Here is a 21,622-nt window from a genome sequence, read left to right on the forward strand (position 1 = left end):
GCTCCGTAGTTTGAAACCAATTCTGGTTATCGCTTCTCGGCCTTTTGGCTAAGATCAAGTGTAGTATCTGTTCTTATCAGTTTAATATCTGATACGTCCCCTATCTGGGGACCATATATTAAATGGATTTTTAGAACAGGGAGATGGAAAAAGAGCTTGCTCTGTCCACTCCACGCATTGACCTGGTATTGCAGTATCTCCAGGACCGGTGCACCCCTTCTTTAATGCAGTTTCTAAAATCAGAAAGAATTGAATTCAATGTTTTTTGTTCATTTTGCTTGTTTGTCGGATTTTGGGATGGACTCTTTGGCTTTGCTTTTCTTCTCCTCATTGGATTTTTCATGTTCAAAGTTGCAGAAGCCAGATTACAAGCTCATTTTGGTTCAACTTCAGCAACTGTGCATTGCATTGCCATGTAATGTGATGCAATGCTATCTTTCTAGCTCTCCCTTTTTACTTCCTTTTGGATAAACAGACATATTAGGCAAGCATTTTGGAGCTTTCACCTAAATAACTACAGGTGGTGAGATAAGCTGCACAATATAATTGACCTTTCAGTATATTGTTGCACACACACCATCTATTTAGCAAATGCCCTTGTTATCAACAGCAGCCTTTTAAACTCACCTGAGCTAACAGGTATGTGCGCTGGTTACTCTGCTGCGCTTAAAATTTCTTTTTTGGTTTGCTACAATGCCTTTTCTGAAACGTTGTCTCCTTCTGCTGGAACACTGACTTCTTTCATTTAATGCCTGCAGACTATAAAAGAGAACCCAACCCAAAAAGTTTGGTTGATTAGTCTGTGGCATTCTGTTAAACTGTTGCTTATGGCGGTCTCTGTGAGCTTCTCAGCGACATTCAGCCAGCCAGGTATCCTGCCTGCAGTAGATGGAATGTGGCAATGGAACGCTGGCTGCGCGTGTCATAATAGGCTCTGAGCCTTTATATACCTGTGCACAGCAGCAGCCACCTTCAGTCTGCTGCTGGACAGCCAGCAGCAGCAGCAGCAGGAGAGGTATGTAATCAGGAGCCCTCCTGCTAAGGGTAGACAGCTGCTCGTTCCACCCCACCCCCCGCCTTAATTGGTTCTCCTCCCTTCCAACGGTGTTGAGGCGGGTGGGAACAGCAGGGGGTGAAGGTGCTGTGTTTAAAGAGGTGGAGTTATGCAGATCTAAAACGCGTGGATTGCAGCAGCAGCAAGCCGAAAAGTGCAGGCATGTAAGGGATCTAGAGGTTGACAACATGTCTTCTTAACGGGAGTCCAGGAGCTCATCTCCACAAATGGACTTTTCAGGATCCTTGGGTGGCTCCGTAGTTTGAAACCAATTCTGGTTATCGCTTCTCGGCCTTTTGGCTAAGATCAAGTGTAGTATCTGTTCTTATCAGTTTAATATCTGATACGTCCCCTATCTGGGGACCATATATTAAATGGATTTTTAGAACAGGGAGATGGAAAAAGAGCTTGCTCTGTCCACTCCACGCATTGACCTGGTATTGCAGTATCTCCAGGACCGGTGCACCCCTTCTTTAATGCAGTTTCTAAAATCAGAAAGAATTGAATTCAATGTTTTTTGTTCATTTTGCTTGTTTGTCGGATTTTGGGATGGACTCTTTGGCTTTGCTTTTCTTCTCCTCATTGGATTTTTCATGTTCAAAGTTGCAGAAGCCAGATTACAAGCTCATTTTGGTTCAACTTCAGCAACTGTGCATTGCATTGCCATGTAATGTGATGCAATGCTATCTTTCTAGCTCTCCCTTTTTACTTCCTTTTGGATAAACAGACATATTAGGCAAGCATTTTGGAGCTTTCACCTAAATAACTACAGGTGGTGAGATAAGCTGCACAATATAATTGACCTTTCAGTATATTGTTGCACACACACCATCTATTTAGCAAATGCCCTTGTTATCAACAGCAGCCTTTTAAACTCACCAGAGCTAACAGGTATGTGCGCTGGTTACTCTGCTGCGCTTAAAATTTCTTTTTTGGTTTGCTACAATGCCTTTTCTGAAACGTTGTCTCCTTCTGCTGGAACACTGACTTCTTTCATTTAATGCCTGCAGACTATAAAAGAGAACCCAACCCAAAAAGTTTGGTTGATTAGTCTGTGGCATTCTGTTAAACTGTTGCTTATGGCGGTCTCTGTGAGCTTCTCAGCGACATTCAGCCAGCCAGGTATCCTGCCTGCAGTAGATGGAATGTGGCAATGGAACGCTGGCTGCGCGTGTCATAATAGGCTCTGAGCCTTTATATACCTGTGCACAGCAGCAGCCACCTTCAGTCTGCTGCTGGACAGCCAGCAGCAGCAGCAGCAGGAGAGGTATGTAATCAAGAGCCCTCCTGCTAAGGGTAGACAGCTGCTCGTTCCACCCCACCCCCCGCCTTAATTGGTTCTCCTCCCTTCCAACGGTGTTGAGGCGGGTGGGAACAGCAGGGGGTGAAGGTGCTGTGTTTAAAGAGGTGGAGTTATGCAGATCTAAAACGCGTGGATTGCAGCAGCAGCAAGCCGAAAAGTGCAGGCATGTAAGGGATCTAGAGGTTGACAACATGTCTTCTTAACGGGAGTCCAGGAGCTCATCTCCACAAATGGACTTTTCAGGATCCTTGGGTGGCTCCGTAGTTTGAAACCAATTCTGGTTATCGCTTCTCGGCCTTTTGGCTCAGATCAAGCGTAGTATCTGTTCTTATCAGTTTAATATCTGATACGTCCCCTATCTGGGGACCATATATTAAATGGATTTTTAGAACAGGGAGATGGAAAAAGAGCTTGCTCTGTCCACTCCACGCATTGACCTGGTATTGCAGTATCTCCAGGACCGGTGCACCCCTTCTTTAATGCAGTTTCTAAAATCAGAAAGAATTGAATTCAATGTTTTTTGTTCATTTTGCTTGTTTGTCGGATTTTGGGATGGACTCTTTGGCTTTGCTTTTCTTCTCCTCATTGGATTTTTCATGTTCAAAGTTGCAGAAGCCAGATTACAAGCTCATTTTGGTTCAACTTCAGCAACTGTGCATTGCATTGCCATGTAATGTGATGCAATGCTATCTTTCTAGCTCTCCCTTTTTACTTCCTTTTGGATAAACAGACATATTAGGCAAACATTTTGGAGCTTTCACCTAAATAACTACAGGTGGTGAGATAAGCTGCACAATATAATTGACCTTTCAGTATATTGTTGCACACACACCATCTATTTAGCAAATGCCCTTGTTATCAACAGCCGCCTTTTAAACTCACCTGAGCTAACAGGTATGTGCGCTGGTTACTCTGCTGCGCTTAAAATTTCTTTTTTGGTTTGCTACAATGCCTTTTCTGAAACGTTGTCTCCTTCTGCTGGAACACTGACTTCTTTCATTTAATGCCTGCAGACTATAAAAGAGAACCCAACCCAAAAAGTTTGGTTGATTAGTCTGTGGCATTCTGTTAAACTGTTGCTTATGGCGGTCTCTGTGAGCTTCTCAGCGACATTCAGCCAGCCAGGTATCCTGCCTGCAGTAGATGGAATGTGGCAATGGAACGCTGGCTGCGCGTGTCATAATAGGCTCTGAGCCTTTATATACCTGTGCACAGCAGCAGCCACCTTCAGTCTGCTGCTGGACAGCCAGCAGCAGCAGCAGCAGGAGAGGTATGTAATCAGGAGCCCTCCTGCTAAGGGTAGACAGCTGCTCGTTCCACCCCACCCCCCGCCTTAATTGGTTCTCCTCCCTTCCAACGGTGTTGAGGCGGGTGGGAACAGCAGGGGGTGAAGGTGCTGTGTTTAAAGAGGTGGAGTTATGCAGATCTAAAACGCGTGGATTGCAGCAGCAGCAAGCCGAAAAGTGCAGGCATGTAAGGGATCTAGAGGTTGACAACATGTCTTCTTAACGGGAGTCCAGGAGCTCATCTCCACAAATGGACTTTTCAGGATCCTTGGGTGGCTCCGTAGTTTGAAACCAATTCTGGTTATCGCTTCTCGGCCTTTTGGCTAAGATCAAGTGTAGTATCTTTTGAAAAGGCAGTTTTGTCCTTGGGCTGCCCTAGTAAATTGATGCATATTACACACTGGTTTGGTGCACTTGTTAGTACGCCAGGTGGCTCATAGAGTTATCTGATGGAAAACATGGCCCTCCAGGATCGAAGTCACTAGGCTGGGTAAGTGTGAGGGCTTTGGAGCAATGTGCCCCAGGAGTAGGCGCCCTGGTGGGAGTCCAAGCTTACTGGGACTGGGAAACCCAGAAAGACTTGGCTTCGTAGCACGCCGCACCTTTGCCAATCATACTTTCTGAGCAACCCCCCCTATTCCTGGCCTCCGGGCTAGGAAGGGGAATTTTTATAAACCCGGTCGGAGGTCCGGTCAGCTTTGGGCTGAGAAACCAACACAGGCTCCAGCTCCACTAGGGTGGCAGCCTAGATGGAAGCTGGGAGCACGAAAACGGCTCTTCTCCGGCTTCGGCTAGGGAGAGCATCGGAGATCCCTGACCCTCGCTGTGGCCTTCTGGCTCGGAGGGATGGGGATGGTTTATTGGGGACCCTCTCCTCCGGGAAGGGTCCACATGAATCCTCGCCTCGTGCGCTGTTTTGGTGTGACTTCGGTCACATTTTTCAGTGCCTTGGATGCAGCTTCATTCAAAAAATCTGTTCTTATCAGTTTAATATCTCATACGTCCCCTATCTGGGGACCATATATTAAATGGATTTTTAGAACAGGGAGATGGAAAAAGAGCTTGCTCTGTCCACTCCACGCATTGACCTGGTATTGCAGTATCTCCAGGACCGGTGCACCCCTTCTTTAATGCAGTTTCTAAAATCAGAAAGAATTGAATTCAATGTTTTTTGTTCATTTTGCTTGTTTGTCGGATTTTGGGATGGACTCTTTGGCTTTGCTTTTCTTCTCCTCATTGGATTTTTCATGTTCAAAGTTGCAGAAGCCAGATTACAAGCTCATTTTGGTTCAACTTCAGCAACTGTGCATTGCATTGCCATGTAATGTGATGCAATGCTATCTTTCTAGCTCTCCCTTTTTACTTCCTTTTGGATAAACAGACATATTAGGCAAGCATTTTGGAGCTTTCACCTAAATAACTACAGGTGGTGAGATAAGCTGCACAATATAATTGACCTTTCAGTATATTGTTGCACACACACCATCTATTTAGCAAATGCCCTTGTTATCAACAGCAGCCTTTTAAACTCACCTGAGCTAACCGGTATGTGCGCTGGTTACTCTGCTGCGCTTAAAATTTCTTTTTTGGTTTGCTACAATGCCTTTTCTGAAACGTTGTCTCCTTCTGCTGGAACACTGACTTCTTTCATTTAATGCCTGCAGACTATAAAAGAGAACCCAACCCAAAAAGTTTGGTTGATTAGTCTGTGGCATTCTGTTAAACTGTTGCTTATGGCGGTCTCTGTGAGCTTCTCAGCGACATTCAGCCAGCCAGGTATCCTGCCTGCAGTAGATGGAATGTGGCAATGGAACGCTGGCTGCGCGTGTCATAATAGGCTCTGAGCCTTTATATACCTGTGCACAGCAGCAGCCACCTTCAGTCTGCTGCTGGACAGCCAGCAGCAGCAGCAGCAGGAGAGGTATGTAATCAGGAGCCCTCCTGCTAAGGGTAGACAGCTGCTCGTTCCACCCCACCCCCCGCCTTAATTGGTTCTCCTCCCTTCCAACGGTGTTGAGGCGGGTGGGAACAGCAGGGGGTGAAGGTGCTGTGTTTAAAGAGGTGGAGTTATGCAGATCTAAAACGCGTGGATTGCAGCAGCAGCAAGCCGAAAAGTGCAGGCATGTAAGGGATCTAGAGGTTGACAACATGTCTTCTTAACGGGAGTCCAGGAGCTCATCTCCACAAATGGACTTTTCAGGATCCTTGGGTGGCTCCGTAGTTTGAAACCAATTCTGGTTATCGCTTCTCGGCCTTTTGGCTAAGATCAAGTGTAGTATCTGTTCTTATCAGTTTAATATCTGATACGTCCCCTATCTGGGGACCATATATTAAATGGATTTTTAGAACAGGGAGATGGAAAAAGAGCTTGCTCTGTCCACTCCACGCATTGACCTGGTATTGCAGTATCTCCAGGACCGGTGCACCCCTTCTTTAATGCAGTTTCTAAAATCAGAAAGAATTGAATTTAATGTTTTTTGTTCATTTTGCTTGTTTGTCGGATTTTGGGATGGACTCTTTGGCTTTGCTTTTCTTCTCCTCATTGGATTTTTCATGTTCAAAGTTGCAGAAGCCAGATTACAAGCTCATTTTGGTTCAACTTCAGCAACTGTGCATTGCATTGCCATGTAATGTGATGCAATGCTATCTTTCTAGCTCTCCCTTTTTACTTCCTTTTGGATAAACAGACATATTAGGCAAGCATTTTGGAGCTTTCACCTAAATAACTACAGGTGGTGAGATAAGCTGCACAATATAATTGACCTTTCAGTATATTGTTGCACACACACCATCTATTTAGCAAATGCCCTTGTTATCAACAGCAGCCTTTTAAACTCACCTGAGCTAACAGGTATGTGCGCTGGTTACTCTGCTGCGCTTAAAATTTCTTTTTTGGTTTGCTACAATGCCTTTTCTGAAACGTTGTCTCCTTCTGCTGGAACACTGACTTCTTTCATTTAATGCCTGCAGACTATAAAAGAGAACCCAACCCAAAAAGTTTGGTTGATTAGTCTGTGGCATTCTGTTAAACTGTTGCTTATGGCGGTCTCTGTGAGCTTCTCAGCGACATTCAGCCAGCCAGGTATCCTGCCTGCAGTAGATGGAATGTGGCAATGGAACGCTGGCTGCGCGTGTCATAATAGGCTCTGAGCCTTTATATACCTGTGCACAGCAGCAGCCACCTTCAGTCTGCTGCTGGACAGCCAGCAGCAGCAGCAGCAGGAGAGGTATGTAATCAGGAGCCCTCCTGCTAAGGGTAGACAGCTGCTCGTTCCACCCCACCCCCCGCCTTCATTGGTTCTCCTCCCTTCCAACGGTGTTGAGGCGGGTGGGAACAGCAGGGGGTGAAGGTGCTGTGTTTAAAGAGGTGGAGTTATGCAGATCTAAAACGCGTGGATTGCAGCAGCAGCAAGCCGAAAAGTGCAGGCATGTAAGGGATCTAGAGGTTGACAACATGTCTTCTTAACGGGGTCCAGGAGCTCATCTCCACAAATGGACTTTTCAGGATCCTTGGGTGGCTCCGTAGTTTGAAACCAATTCTGGTTATCGCTTCTCGGCCTTTTGGCTAAGATCAAGTGTAGTATCTGTTCTTATCAGTTTAATATCTGATACGTCCCCTATCTGGGGACCATATATTAAATGGATTTTTAGAACAGGGAGATGGAAAAAGAGCTTGCTCTGTCCACTCCACGCATTGACCTGGTATTGCAGTATCTCCAGGACCGGTGCACCCCTTCTTTAATGCAGTTTCTAAAATCAGAAAGAATTGAATTCAATGTTTTTTGTTCATTTTGCTTGTTTGTCGGATTTTGGGATGGACTCTTTGGCTTTGCTTTTCTTCTCCTCATTGGATTTTTCATGTTCAAAGTTGCAGAAGCCAGATTACAAGCTCATTTTGGTTCAACTTCAGCAACTGTGCATTGCATTGCCATGTAATGTGATGCAATGCTATCTTTCTAGCTCTCCCTTTTTACTTCCTTTTGGATAAACAGACATATTAGGCAAGCATTTTGGAGCTTTCACCTAAATAACTACAGGTGGTGAGATAAGCTGCACAATATAATTGACCTTTCAGTATATTGTTGCACACACACCATCTATTTAGCAAATGCCCTTGTTATCAACAGCAGCCTTTTAAACTCACCTGAGCTAACAGGTATGTGCGCTGGTTACTCTGCTGCGCTTAAAATTTCTTTTTTGGTTTGCTACAATGCCTTTTCTGAAACGTTGTCTCCTTCTGCTGGAACACTGACTTCTTTCATTTAATGCCTGCAGACTATAAAAGAGAACCCAACCCAAAAAGTTTGGTTGATTAGTCTGTGGCATTCTGTTAAACTGTTGCTTATGGCGGTCTCTGTGAGCTTCTCAGCGACATTCAGCCAGCCAGGTATCCTGCCTGCAGTAGATGGAATGTGGCAATGGAACGCTGGCTGCGCGTGTCATAATAGGCTCTGAGCCTTTATATACCTGTGCACAGCAGCAGCCACCTTCAGTCTGCTGCTGGACAGCCAGCAGCAGCAGCAGCAGGAGAGGTATGTAATCAGGAGCCCTCCTGCTAAGGGTAGACAGCTGCTCGTTCCACCCCACCCCCCGCCTTAATTGGTTCTCCTCCCTTCCAACGGTGTTGAGGCGGGTGGGAACAGCAGGGGGTGAAGGTGCTGTGTTTAAAGAGGTGGAGTTATGCAGATCTAAAACGCGTGGATTGCAGCAGCAGCAAGCCGAAAAGTGCAGGCATGTAAGGGATCTAGAGGTTGACAACATGTCTTCTTAACGGGAGTCCAGGAGCTCATCTCCACAAATGGACTTTTCAGGATCCTTGGGTGGCTCCGTAGTTTGAAACCAATTCTGGTTATCGCTTCTCGGCCTTTTGGCTAAGATCAAGTGTAGTATCTTTCGAAAAGGCGGTTTTGGATGTTGGCCGCCCTAGTAGATTGATACATTATGCACACTGGGGTTTAGGCGCTTGTTAGTACGCCAGGTGGCTAATATAGTCATCTGGTGGAAAGCATGGCCCCCCAGGATCGACGCCATTGGGCCGGGGAAGATCGAAAGCCCGAAGTGTGAAATGCTCCAGGAGTGGTGACCCTGGGGTGCCTTAACTCACTGGGATTGGGAACCCCACTTGAGTTTATGGCACATTTGCACAAGCACTTCAAATTTTCTTTCTTTGCACACACCCTTATTCCGGGCCTTCTGGCCTTAGGATGGGGAATTTTTCAATTCCCGGTCGAAGGTCCGGGCAGTATTATACTGTGAAACCTTCACTATTTATTTAATTTCTTTGTCACTGTGTGTCCACTTATTCACGTGTGTCACGTCCTACTAGGATTTTGTCGGGATGCGGTTCCCTTACGGGTTCCTCTCTTGGCAGGTCTAGGGGGGGAGTGTGTGGCCATCAGGTTCCGCTCCCCCCTGAACCCCCCTGGCTCTCCTCTTTCGGGAGGAGAGCGTTGTTGGCTCCCCTCTTCCGGGAGGGGAGCACAGTCTTTGGCTCCCAGTGCCTTGCTCGGGTGAGAACTCGGGCAGGTGCTGGGGGTAAGATTGGGTCGCCTCTGGCTTCGGCTGGAGGTGGCTTTTTGTCCCTGTTCCTCGCTGTGGCCTTTTGGCTCGGAGGGACGGGGAATGGTTTGGGGGACCCTTCTCCTTTTGGAGAGGGTTTCAAGAAGACCAGCATCCTAGTGCACTTTTTTTGTGGCACTTGTCACTTTTTTAAGCGCACTCGGGTTTTGTACACGAATTCGGGCTTTCAAAAAAAAAAAAAAAAAAAAAATCTGTTCTTATCAGTTTAATATCTGATACGTCCCCTATCTGGGGACCATATATTAAATGGATTTTTAGAACAGGGAGATGGAAAAAGAGCTTGCTCTGTCCACTCCACGCATTGACCTGGTATTGCAGTATCTCCAGGACCGGTGCACCCCTTCTTTAATGCAGTTTCTAAAATCAGAAAGAATTGAATTCAATGTTTTTTGTTCATTTTGCTTGTTTGTCGGATTTTGGGATGGACTCTTTGGCTTTGCTTTTCTTCTCCTCATTGGATTTTTCATGTTCAAAGTTGCAGAAGCCAGATTACAAGCTCATTTTGGTTCAACTTCAGCAACTGTGCATTGCATTGCCATGTAATGTGATGCAATGCTATCTTTCTAGCTCTCCCTTTTTACTTCCTTTTGGATAAACAGACATATTAGGCAAGCATTTTGGAGCTTTCACCTAAATAACTACAGGTGGTGAGATAAGCTGCACAATATAATTGACCTTTCAGTATATTGTTGCACACACACCATCTATTTAGCAAATGCCCTTGTTATCAACAGCAGCCTTTTAAACTCACCTGAGCTAACAGGTATGTGCGCTGGTTACTCTGCTGCGCTTAAAATTTCTTTTTTGGTTTGCTACAATGCCTTTTCTGAAACGTTGTCTCCTTCTGCTGGAACACTGACTTCTTTCATTTAATGCCTGCAGACTATAAAAGAGAACCCAACCCAAAAAGTTTGGTTGATTAGTCTGTGGCATTCTGTTAAACTGTTGCTTATGGCGGTCTCTGTGAGCTTCTCAGCGACATTCAGCCAGCCAGGTATCCTGCCTGCAGTAGATGGAATGTGGCAATGGAACGCTGGCTGCGCGTGTCATAATAGGCTCTGAGCCTTTATATACCTGTGCACAGCAGCAGCCACCTTCAGTCTGCTGCTGGACAGCCAGCAGCAGCAGCAGCAGGAGAGGTATGTAATCAGGAGCCCTCCTGCTAAGGGTAGACAGCTGCTCGTTCCACCCCACCCCCCGCCTTAATTGGTTCTCCTCCCTTCCAACGGTGTTGAGGCGGGTGGGAACAGCAGGGGGTGAAGGTGCTGTGTTTAAAGAGGTGGAGTTATGCAGATCTAAAACGCGTGGATTGCAGCAGCAGCAAGCCGAAAAGTGCAGGCATGTAAGGGATCTAGAGGTTGACAACATGTCTTCTTAACGGGAGTCCAGGAGCTCATCTCCACAAATGGACTTTTCAGGATCCTTGGGTGGCTCCGTAGTTTGAAACCAATTCTGGTTATCGCTTCTCGGCCTTTTGGCTAAGATCAAGTGTAGTATCTGTTCTTATAAGAACACAAGAGCTATGATCTACACTTGACGAGAGCGATCGAACTCGGAAGGAGAAGAGCTTCGGAGCCCAGCTGACATCGGAGAAGGAAGGCGGATATCGGTGGGAGGAAGAAGCTCTAAAGAATCCAGAAGAAGACGAAGACTCGGAGAAGAATCGGGCTGTCCTGTGGAATCTTCGAGGAAGAAAATCATCGAGACAAAGACCTTTCGGGGAATTTGTCCAGAACACGACGGGAGAAGAATCTGCATAGCTCCACCCATTCCGGGAAAAGTTCCAGATCCAGCTCCAAGAAGTAACTGCAGGAGGAAAGCCATGGCAAGCGCTGCGAGGAAGGCCGAAAAGAAGAGCCTGGAGCAGGGGACAGCCAGGAGGGCCCAGCCAGGAGCCGATTCTGACCCCAAGGACTCTGCCTCCACGACTGGCCAGCAGAAGGGACCCCAGAAGCCCCGCCACGAAGCTCCAGCCCTGGAGCCATGGATGCGGCAGACGGTGGCCCTGAAGCTGAAGGAAGTGGATGGGAGGGTGCCGGACATGTCCTCGGACGTGTTCTGCCAGAAGATGCTGCTGGATCGAGGCTTCTCCAGGTCGGACACCCTCAGCATCCAGACCTTCTTGACGGGGATCTTCTTCGTCACCTTCGCCACTGTGAACACCTGCAGGAGGTTCTGGGAAATGGTAAGCGCAAAAGGACCAGATAATTCTTTCTCTGCCTTTACAGGTAGCTGCCCTATCCAGAGGGACGAAAGGAGGATCACGGTCTCCATGCGCAACCCGCACACCCCAGGCCAAGACATCTGTACCTTCCTGAGACGCTTCTGTTTGGTTGTGAAGGAACCTTCTCACATCCTGAATGGACTCGGCTTCTGGACAGGTAAGTGGTCGGTGACCGTTAGACTTCACAGGGACCTGGCGTACTCAGACGGACTTCGGCACCTGCCCCCGACATTCTCCCTGGGCAACTCCTACGGCCTCATCTATTACCCGGACATGCCGCGGAACTGCAGGAGATGCGGCAAGAACGGCCACGAGATGAAGGACTGCAAGGAGGATGCCTGCAGGATTTGTCGAGTGACGGGACACAGCTCGAAGGACTGCCCGAAGAAGACGTCCTGCAACCTGTGTGGGCTGGCGGCTCATCTGTACAAGGATTGCCCCAAGCGTGAGAGATCCTGGGCATCGGTGGTTGCGATGACCCCAGCTACGGAGGACAAGGACCCGATGACCAGGCCTGTGAAGTTCAAGGACGCGACGACCAAGGCCCCAGCGGCCAAGGCCGAGACGACCAAGGCCAAAGCGGTCAAGGAGTCGGTGGCCAAAGCCCCAGCGACGGTCCCAGCAGCTCCGAAGCAGAAGAAAAAGTCAAAGGAGGGTAAGAGTTCTGTCACCCCTCTCTCGATCCCTCCCCCTGCCACCCCCGTCCAATCCCCCCCCACCCCGGCCACCCCTGCTGAGGATTCCACTTCCTCTTCCTCCTTCCCCTACTCCTCAGCAGGTGTCCTTTCCCCTGCCCCGGCAGCCACTCTCCCTCCCCAGACCATGGTAGCGGTGGAATTAACCTTTCCTCCACCCGCCGCTATCTATTCCGAGGAGGATTTTCCCCTTCTTGTCTCCCCAGTTCCAACCCGGGGAAAGAGGAAGGTGGAGGACAGCCCTGCTACTGAATCCTCCAAAAAGAAGATTCTGGATTTCGTAGGCGAAAAGGAGGATACCCTCCCTGAGCCAGAAGAGATGGAGCACATGGTTGAGACCCTGGTGGCCGAGCCAGAAGAGGAGGAACTGGTGGTCGCCGAGATCGAGGCCGCGCTGCTTGACCAGATGGAGGAAGAGGGCCTGCTGGTGATCCCGTCACCAGCAGTCAACACCGACGAGGGACCACCCGACCGGAGTGGTAACTAAGGTGTATTGCCTGCGCTAACTTTTTCTTTTTTCCCTACATGATGGCTAATATTAACATATTTTCCATTAATGTCAGGAGCATCAAGGACAAGTTCAGACGTCAGACTATTTATGCCTTCCTTACTTCCCAGTTGTGTGATGTTTATATGTTGCAGGAATGTTCCCTTCCCTCCTCTAGGTCCTTCAAACATCTGGCCAGGGAGTGGTCCCACGGTCCATCCTACTGGTCCGGTGGGGGTGACTGCAAGTCTGCGGGGGTCGCAATTCTGATCAGGGGGGGCGCATTCACGCTTGAGTCCGTCCAGGAGCTCATCTGCGGCAGGGCTCTTGTTGTAGATGGCAACTGGGCGGGAGAACCTGTCAGGTTCATCAACGTGTATGCGTCCCCACTGAAGAATGAGCGTTTGGAGCTTTTCCAGACCCTGTGGCTTCAGCTTGCCACCACCAGGACCTTAGTGATGGCCGGGGATTTCAACTGCCCCATCGAGGAGGATGGTCGTAGTTCTGGCACATCTGCCAAGTTGGACATCACGTCCAAGCTGCTCATCGAGATGGTAACCGAGGCCTCTCTTCAGGACGTGGTGGGCTCCATGGGGAGAGGCTCCACGAACTATTCGTGGAGCCGACCCGATGGCTCACTCCGCTCCAGGATTGACTTTGTGTTCACCTCTCGGGCAGTCAGGCAGAGTAGGCACTCGATGGTCTCCTGCTTCTTCTCCGACCACAGAGCCATTCACTTACAAGGTGTCCTCGGCGACGGTTTTCCGTCCGGCCCCGGCTCCTGGAAGCTGAATTGTGCTCTGCTGGCTCAGGATGAAGTCGTGGAGGAGCTGAGAGCAGCCTACGCAATGTGGCAGTCCTACAAGGGTAGCTTCCAAACAGTCTCTGATTGGTGGGAATATGTTAAACTTGAGTTTCGCTGTTTCTTTCAGGCCAAGGGTCGACAACAGGCGTGTGAGAAGAGGAGGGACTTCAGAGGGCTGCAGCGCGAGCTGCGGTCGCTGCAGGACCTTCTTCACTGCGGCTGGGACGTGAGGGAGGAGCTGGAGGAGACCAAGAAGAGCCTGAAAAGGCACTTTGAGGAGGAGTCCAAGCGAATCGTCTTCCGTTCCAAAGTGGAGAATCTGGAGAAGGGTGAGAAATGTAACTCATTCTTTTTCAGGAAACTTCATGCCGGTCACACGCCCCTGAACGAGCTGCGAGACGAGAGCGGAAACATGCGACGTGGGAAGGAGGACGTGATGAGGGTCGTCAGCGACTTCTACAGCGAACTCTACTCCCACAAGACTACCGACCCCGACGCTGCTGATAAGTTCCTGTCAGGTATCACTAACCATCTTGATCCTGCAGGCACGGCAGCCTTGGACAAACCTCTGATGGTGGGCGAATTGCTCTCTGCCGCTAAATCCTTTAGGACCGGCAGGACCCCGGGCAGTGATGGTCTTCCAGCGGAGCTCTATGTAGCGCTGGGAGACCTCATCTGTCCGGACCTGTTGGACCTGTACGAGGAGATGGTGGTGGAGGGTAGAATGCCTCCATCTTTGAGGGAAGGAATGGTCACGATCCTGTACAAGCGGAAGGGAGAGAGGTGCGACCTGAGGAATTGGCGTCCCATCACTCTGCTCAACGTGGACTACAAGATCCTGGCCAAGACGATGGCGACACGACTTAAGACGGTCATCGGACGGATCATCCACCCGGACCAGACCTGCGGCATCCCTGGACGTCGCATCGCAGACAGCCTCGCTCTCGTGCGGGACACGGTCGAGTACATCAAGGTCCGCCGCGCACACGCGGCCCTGGTCTCCTTGGATCAGGAGAAGGCCTTCGACCGGGTTTCCCACGAGTTCATGGGCCGAGCTCTGCACCGGTTAGGTTTGGGTAACATGTTTTGTTCGTATGTCCGTCTGATGTATTTTGATATCCACAGCTCGGTGTTGGTGAACGGCTGGAAGACTGACCCCTTCCCTGTCCTCTCTGGGGTCAGACAAGGCTGCCCTCTATCACCTCTTCTTTTTGTTTGTGTTATAGAACTCTTCGCAGAGGCTATCCGGCAGAATGGAGAGATCAGAGGGATCACCGCACCGGGTCCGGGACGACACGAGGTCAAGTGCTCACTCTACATGGACGACGTCACCGTCTTCTGCGCTGATCGTGGTTCAGTCGACGCCCTCGTCCAGACGTGTGAGAGGTTCGGCCGGGCTTCAGGGGCCAAAGTCAACTGCAGGAAGTCGGAAGCCATGCTCTTCGGGGATTGGCAGCCGGCCTCCTCTGCCCCCTTCCCCTTCAACATTCAACCGGATTTCCTCAAGGTGCTGGGAGTCTGGTTCGGGAAGGAAGGAGCGGCCCTCAAGTCCTGGCAAGAACGCTTGGCCAAGGTGAAGCAACGGATCGGACTCTGGAGCCTCAGACACCTCACTTGTGAGGGTAAGGCACTCGTCCTGCGTAATGAGGTCCTGCCCGTCTTGCAGTACACGGCGCAGGCCTGGCCCCCACACGTCACTGTGTGCAGGGCCATTACCAAGACAGTGTTTCACTTTGTCTGGGGATCCAAGATGGACAGAGTCAGGCGGGCCGTCATGTACAAGGAGCCTCGCAAGGGTGGGAAGGGCGTTCCAGATATCCCCACCCTCCTGCGATCCTCTTTTGTGTGTGATTGTGTCCGCCGGACTTTGCAAGTCAAGAATGGCTCCGCGGGCAGGTCCATGTCTCACTTCTTCCTGCTTCCTCTTTGGAGGCGACTCGGCTGGGACAAGTGGGACAGCTCCTTCCCCTACAACTGGACGACGCCATGGTTCTACGGAGACGTCGTTCGATTTGTGGGGGAGCATCAACTGGAGGGACTCAAGCCCGACTTGTGGAAGCCCAAAACTATCCACAAGCTAATCAGAGCCAAGGATGACGTGGAGAACATCACAGGACTTCACCAGGACACGCTGGAGACTGTGTGGACAAATGTGTCGTCTGACAGGCTGACCAACGGGCACAAGGACTTGTCGTGGATGGCGATTCAGGGCGGACTGCCCGTCCGGTCATTCATGCATGCCCGGAACCTGTGCAAGACCCGGTACTGCCCAAGGTGCCCCTTCGTGGAGGAAACATCTTTGCACACTTTTTGGGACTGCGGATTTGCACAGCGCCTATTGACTGCACTTGAGGACGACCTGAGGAACTCTGTCCCCAGGGCGAGCCTATCGCACCATTCTGTGCTTTATGGACTATTCCCTGGGGTTCATACCGTCGGAGCCATCCAGGAGGCTTGGCGCCTTATGAACTGCTTCAAGGATGCCGTTTGGGTCGCCAGGAACCGGCTCATCTTGAGGAGGGAGAGGATGTCCATCCAGGACTGCCGCAGGCTGATCCACAGCCTGCTCAGAGACTATTCCATCATGGACGGTCCGGAGGACGAGGATGAGGACTAAACCCCTCCTCCCCCTCTCCCCTTATGTGTCTTGTCTTTCAATAAAGCTTCGGGCCTGTGATTTTCCCCTCCCCATCCCCTTTTTCCCAATCCCTATCCCTTATCACGGTTCGTCGTACTGTATTGATTGACATGCTTTTTCTTTCAGATTGAGTGTTTTGTGTAGCATAGGGGTGCGATGTGTCTAGTTAGTGCGTCGTATCCTCATGCTATGTAAATATGATGTAGAATTCTGTGTGTACTGGGCTGCGGCACTGTACACTGTCTGTTAACTTATTTTTTGTGCTAATAAAAGATATATTCAATCAAAAAAAAAAAAAAAAAAATCTGTTCTTATCAGTTTAATATCTGATACGTCCCCTATCTGGGGACCATATATTAAATGGATTTTTAGAACAGGGAGATGGAAAAAGAGCTTGCTCTGTCCACTCCACGCATTGACCTGGTATTGCAGTATCTCCAGGACCGGTGCACCCCTTCTTTAATGCAGTTTCTAAAATCAGAAAGAATTGAATTCAATGTTTTTTGTTCATTTTGCTTGTTTGTCGGATTTTGGGATGGACTCTTTGGCTTTGCTTTTCTTCTCCTCATTGGATTTTTCATGTTCAAAGTTGCAGAAGCCAGATTACAAGCTCATTTTGGTTCAACTTCAGCAACTGTGCATTGCATTGCCATGTAATGTGATGCAATGCTATCTTTCTAGCTCTCCCTTTTTACTTCCTTTTGGATAAACAGACATATTAGGCAAGCATTTTGGAGCTTTCACCTAAATAACTACAGGTGGTGAGATAAGCTGCACAATATAATTGACCTTTCAGTATATTGTTGCACACACACCATCTATGTAGCAAATGCCCTTGTTATCAACAGCAGCCTTTTAAACTCACCTGAGCTAACAGGTATGTGCGCTGGTTACTCTGCTGCGCTTAAAATTTCTATCTTGTGTGATACCATCTGCTGAGCTGTGTATCTAATGCTCTCCTGTGTGATACTGTCTGCTGAGCTGTGTATCTAATCCTGTCCTGTGTGATACAGTCCGCTGAGCTATGTATCTAATCCTCCCCTGTGCGATATTGTCTGCTGAGCTGTGTATCTAATCCTCTCCTGTGTGATACTGTCTGCTGAGCTGTGCATCTAATCCTATCCTGTGTGATACTATCTGCTGAGCAGTGTATCTAATCCTATGCTGTGTGATACTGTCTGCTGAGCCGTGTATCTAATCCCGCCCTGTGCGATACTGTCTGCTGAGCCGTGTATCTAATCCCCTCCTGTGTGATACTGTCTGATGAACTGTGTATCTAATCCTATCCTGTGTGATACTGTCTGTTGAGCCGTGTATCTAATCCACTCCTGTGTGATACTGTCTGCTGAGCTGTGTATCTAATCCCGCCCTGTGCGATACTGTCTGCTGAGCCGTGTATCTAATCCACTCCTGTGTGATACTGTCTGATGAACTGTGTATCTAATCCTATCCTGTGTGATACTGTCTGTTGAGCCGTGTATCTAATCCACTCCTGTGTGATACTGTCTGCTGAGCCGTGTATCTAATCCCGCCCTGTGCGATACTGTCTGCTGAGCCGTGTATCTAATCCACTCCTGTGTGATACTGTCTGATGAACTGTGTATCTAATCCTATCCTGTGTGATACTGTCTGCTGAGCCGTGTATCTAATCCCGCCCTGTGTGATACTGTCTGCTGAGCCGTGTATCTAATCCACTCCTGTGTGATACTATCTGCTGAGCTTTGTATCTAATCCTGTGCTGTGTGATACTGTCAGCTGAGTTGTGTATCTAATCCTATCCTGTGTGATACCATCTGCTGAGCTGTGTATCTAATCCTTTCCTGTGTGATACTGTCTGCTGAGCTGTGTATCTAATCCTCTCCTGTGTGATACCGTCTGCTGAGCCGTGTATCTAATCCTCTCCTGTGTGATACTGTCTGCTGAGCTATGTATCTAATCCTCTCCTGTGTGATAATGTTTGCTGAGCTGTGTATCTAATTCTTTCCTGTGAGATACTGCCTGCTGAACTGTGTATCTAAGCCTATCCTGTGTGATACTGTCTGCTGAGCCATGTATATAATCCTCTACTGTGTGATACTGTCAAGTGAGCTGTGTATCTAATCCTCTCCTGTGTGATATTGTCAGCTGAGCTGTGTATCTAATCCTGTCCTGTGTGATACTGTCTGCTGAGCAGTGTATCTAATTCCATCCTGTTTGATACCATCTGCTGATCCGTGTATCTAATACTCTCCTGTGTGATACTGTCTGCTGAGCTGTGTATCTAATCCTATGCTGTGTGATACTGTCTGCTGAGCTGTATCTCTAATCCTACCCTGTGTGATACTGTCTGCTCAACCGTGTATCTAATCCTCTCCTGTGTGATACCATCTGCTGAGCAGTGTATCTAATCCTCTCCTGTGTGATACCGGCTGCTGAGCTGTGTATCTAATCCTCTCCTGTGCGATACTCTCTGCTGAGCTGTGTATCTAATCCTCTCCTGTGTGATACTGTCTGATGAACTGTGTTTCTAATCCTCTCCTGTGTGATACTGTCTGCTGAGCTGTGTATCTAATCCTATCCTGTGTGATACTGTCTGCTGAGCCGTGTATCTAATCCCGCCCTGTGCGATACTGTCTGCTGAGCCATGTATCTAATCCACCCGTGTGATGCAGTCTGCTGAGCTGTGTATCTAATCCTATGCTGTGTGATACTGTCTGCTGAGCTGTGTATCTAATCCTTTCCTGTGTGATACTGTCTGCTGAGCTGTGTATCTAATCCTCTCCTGTGTGATACTGTCTGATGAACTGTGTTTCTAATCCTCTCCTGTGTGATACAGTCTGCTGAGCTGTGTATCTAATCCTATCCTGTGTGATACTGTCAGCTGAACTGTGTATCTAATCCTCTCCTGTGTGATACTGTCTGCTGAGCTGTGTATCTAATCCTCTCCTGTGTGATACTGTCTGCTGAGCTGTGTATCTAATCCTCTCCTGTGTGATACTGTCTGATGAGCTGTGTATCTAATCCTCTCCTGTGTGACTCTGTCTGCTGAGCCGTGTATCTAATCCTCTCCTGTGTGATACTGTCTGCTGAGATGTGTATCTTATCCTATCCTGTGTGATACTGTTTGATGAGCTGTATATCTAAACCTGTCCTGTGTGATACCGTCTGCTGAGCAGTGTATCTAATCTTATCCTGTGATACTGTCTGCTGAGCTGTGTATCTAATCCCCTCCTGTGTGATTCTGTCTGCTGAGAAGTGTATCTAATCCTATGCTGTGTCATACTGTCTGCTGAGCTGTGTATCTAATCCTATGCTGTGTATCTAATCATCTCCTGGGTGATAATGTCTGCTGAGCCGTGTATCTAATCCTATCCTGTGTGATACTGTCAGCTGAGCTGTGTATCTAATCCTATCCTGTGTAATACCATCTGCTGAGCAGTGTATCTAATCCTATCCTGTGTGATACTGTCTGCTGACCTGTGTATCTAATCCTCTCCTGTGTGATACTGTCTGCTGAGCCGTGTATCTAATCCTCTCCTGTGTGATACTGTGTGCTGAGCTGTGTATCTAATCCTCTCCTGTGCGTTACTGTCTGCTGAGCTGTGTATCTAATCCTCTCCTGTGTGATAATGTCTGATGAACTGTGTATCTAATCCTGTCCTATGTGATACTGTCAGCTGAGCTGTGTATCTAATCCTCTCCGGTGTGATACTGTCTGCTGTGTCATATATCTAATCCCGCCCTGTGCGATACTGTCTGCTGAGCCGTGTATCTAATCCACTCCTGTGTGATACTGTCTGATGAACTGTGTATCTAATCCTGTCCTATGTGATACTGTCAGCTGAGCTGTGTATCTAATCCTATCCTGTGTGATACCATCTGCTGAGCTGTGCATCTAATCCTCTCCTGTGTGATACTGTCTGCTGAGCTGTGCATCTAATCCTGTCCTGTGTGATACCGTCTGCTGAGCTATGTATCTAATCCTTTCCTGTGTGATACTGTCTGCTGAGCTGTGTATCTAATCCTCTCCTGTGCGGTACTGTCTGCTGAGCCGTGTATCTAATCCTCTCCTGTGTGATACTGTCTGCTGAGCAGTGTGTCTAATCTTATACTGTGTGATACTGTCTCCTGAGCTGTGTATCTAATCCCCTCCTGTGTGATACTGTCTGCTGAGCTGTGTATCTAATCCTCTCCTGTGTGATACTGTCTGTTGAGCCGTGTATCTAATCCTATGCTGTGTGATAGTCTGCTGAGCAGTGTATCTAATCTTATACTGTGTGATACTGTCTGCTGAGCTGTGTATCTTTCTTCTGCTGGTTGTTCGCCTTTTTTTTGTTGTTCTGGGAGACATCCGTCGTTTGGGTCGTTCTCCAAGTTGGGATCTGCCGTGCCTGAGGAGGAGAATTTTTCCGGTGATTTGGAAAGAGTTTGGACGGATGTGCGTGGTAATCTTCAGGAGGCCAACAGAAAATCTGAAGACTACTTTGATAGGAAACGACAGGAGGTTTTGTTCGCTGTTGGTGACATGGTTTGGTTGTCCTCTAGGAATCTGCGGTTGAGGATTCCTTCTAAGAAATTGGGTCCCAAGTTTGTAGGGCCCTTTAAGGTGCTTCAGGTTGTCAACCAATCTGCTGTTAGGTTGGAGGTTCCTACCTCCTGGAGAATTAATCCGGTCTTTCATGTCTCTCTGTTAAAAAAAGCTGTTGTGTCGGATGGTGACGCCTCTGCCTCTGTTCCTCCGGTGGTGGAGGACGGGGAATATGAAATTTCTCGCATCCTTGACTCTAGACGGTATAGAGGTAGTTTGCAGTATCTTGTGGCCTGGAAAGGTTTCGGACCCGAGGATAACTCTTGGGTGAGGTCAGATGATGTTTCCGCGTCCAGACTTATCAGAGCGTTTCACAGGAGATTTCCTGATAAGCCTGGTCCTAGGGGATCCGGAGGATCCTCTTAGAAGGGGGGGTACTGTTAGAACCTTGCTGTTAGGTTTTTTTTCCTTTGCTGGTCACATGACCTTGTTGGCCTATTTAATCCTGCTCCGCCCTTCTGGCTTTGCTGGACTTCATTGTATATCTACTTTCTAGCTAGCCTGTGCTCTGTATCTAACTCTGTTAGTTTGCTTGGTCTACGGACCTCTATGTTCTATCTATTTTGTTTGTTCGTCTGTCTGCTACTATTTCTGTTAGGAGGTGTCCCATATTCCTCCCAGTCCTTAGTACTTGTAGGGATTCCCTCCCCACATCTATAGGTCTCCGTACAGACTAGATTAGGACTTTAGCAGGTCTGATCGCAGGATCAGGTTCCCTGTTACATCGTAGGGATTCAGCTGAGTCCTATAGTAGGGACAGATCTCCTCTCTTTCCTTAGCTTTGGTAGCAGAACATAACAGATAGGGCCTTCTCTTTGGAGATCACTCTCCCTGGACGCTGGGACCTCCGTGACTCCTAGCCCTGGTACTGTAGTCAGCGTTTGGTGAACCTGGGACCTGTAGTCCTCCAGGGGTTCCGGTGGTTCCTACTGGGAATAAAGGGTCCCTGTAGGTGCAGACCCGGTGTCCGGTATATATATCGG

General features: G+C 48.5%; 7 non-coding genes and 4 pseudogenes across 7 annotated transcripts; all 11 read left to right on the forward strand.

Annotated features, from left to right (window-relative positions):
• The first annotated feature begins 28 nt into the window (after nucleotides 1-28).
• Nucleotides 29-219, forward strand: LOC141224083 (U2 spliceosomal RNA). Its single transcript, XR_012291600.1, has one exon. It is a non-coding gene; the product is annotated as a U2 spliceosomal RNA (small nuclear RNA).
• Nucleotides 220-1,334: 1,115 nt separating this feature from the next.
• LOC141224084 (U2 spliceosomal RNA) lies at nucleotides 1,335-1,525 on the forward strand. Its single transcript, XR_012291601.1, has one exon. It is a non-coding gene; the product is annotated as a U2 spliceosomal RNA (small nuclear RNA).
• Nucleotides 1,526-2,640: 1,115 nt separating this feature from the next.
• Nucleotides 2,641-2,831, forward strand: LOC141224138 (U2 spliceosomal RNA). The gene has a single exon (XR_012291653.1). It is a non-coding gene; the product is annotated as a U2 spliceosomal RNA (small nuclear RNA).
• Nucleotides 2,832-3,946: 1,115 nt separating this feature from the next.
• On the forward strand, nucleotides 3,947-4,062 carry LOC141224248 (U2 spliceosomal RNA; annotated as a pseudogene).
• Nucleotides 4,063-4,586: 524 nt separating this feature from the next.
• Nucleotides 4,587-4,768, forward strand: LOC141224230 (U2 spliceosomal RNA). Its single transcript, XR_012291725.1, has one exon. It is a non-coding gene; the product is annotated as a U2 spliceosomal RNA (small nuclear RNA).
• A 1,115-nt stretch (nucleotides 4,769-5,883) lies between these two features.
• Nucleotides 5,884-6,074, forward strand: LOC141224085 (U2 spliceosomal RNA). The gene has a single exon (XR_012291602.1). It is a non-coding gene; the product is annotated as a U2 spliceosomal RNA (small nuclear RNA).
• Nucleotides 6,075-7,188: 1,114 nt separating this feature from the next.
• LOC141224086 (U2 spliceosomal RNA) lies at nucleotides 7,189-7,379 on the forward strand. The gene has a single exon (XR_012291603.1). It is a non-coding gene; the product is annotated as a U2 spliceosomal RNA (small nuclear RNA).
• A 1,115-nt stretch (nucleotides 7,380-8,494) lies between these two features.
• On the forward strand, nucleotides 8,495-8,586 carry LOC141224271 (U2 spliceosomal RNA; annotated as a pseudogene).
• Nucleotides 8,587-9,380: 794 nt separating this feature from the next.
• On the forward strand, nucleotides 9,381-9,566 carry LOC141224221 (U2 spliceosomal RNA). Its single transcript, XR_012291717.1, has one exon. It is a non-coding gene; the product is annotated as a U2 spliceosomal RNA (small nuclear RNA).
• A 1,115-nt stretch (nucleotides 9,567-10,681) lies between these two features.
• On the forward strand, nucleotides 10,682-10,759 carry LOC141224245 (U2 spliceosomal RNA; annotated as a pseudogene).
• A 5,564-nt stretch (nucleotides 10,760-16,323) lies between these two features.
• Nucleotides 16,324-16,529, forward strand: LOC141224179 (U2 spliceosomal RNA; annotated as a pseudogene).
• Nucleotides 16,530-21,622: the final 5,093 nt, after the last annotated feature.

The sequence above is a fragment of the Phyllobates terribilis genome, unplaced genomic scaffold (assembly GCF_046119375.1).
Source record: "Phyllobates terribilis strain yellow unplaced genomic scaffold, ASM4611937v1 Scaffold_381__1_contigs__length_1843176, whole genome shotgun sequence".
Taxonomy (NCBI): Eukaryota; Metazoa; Chordata; class Amphibia; order Anura; family Dendrobatidae; genus Phyllobates; species Phyllobates terribilis.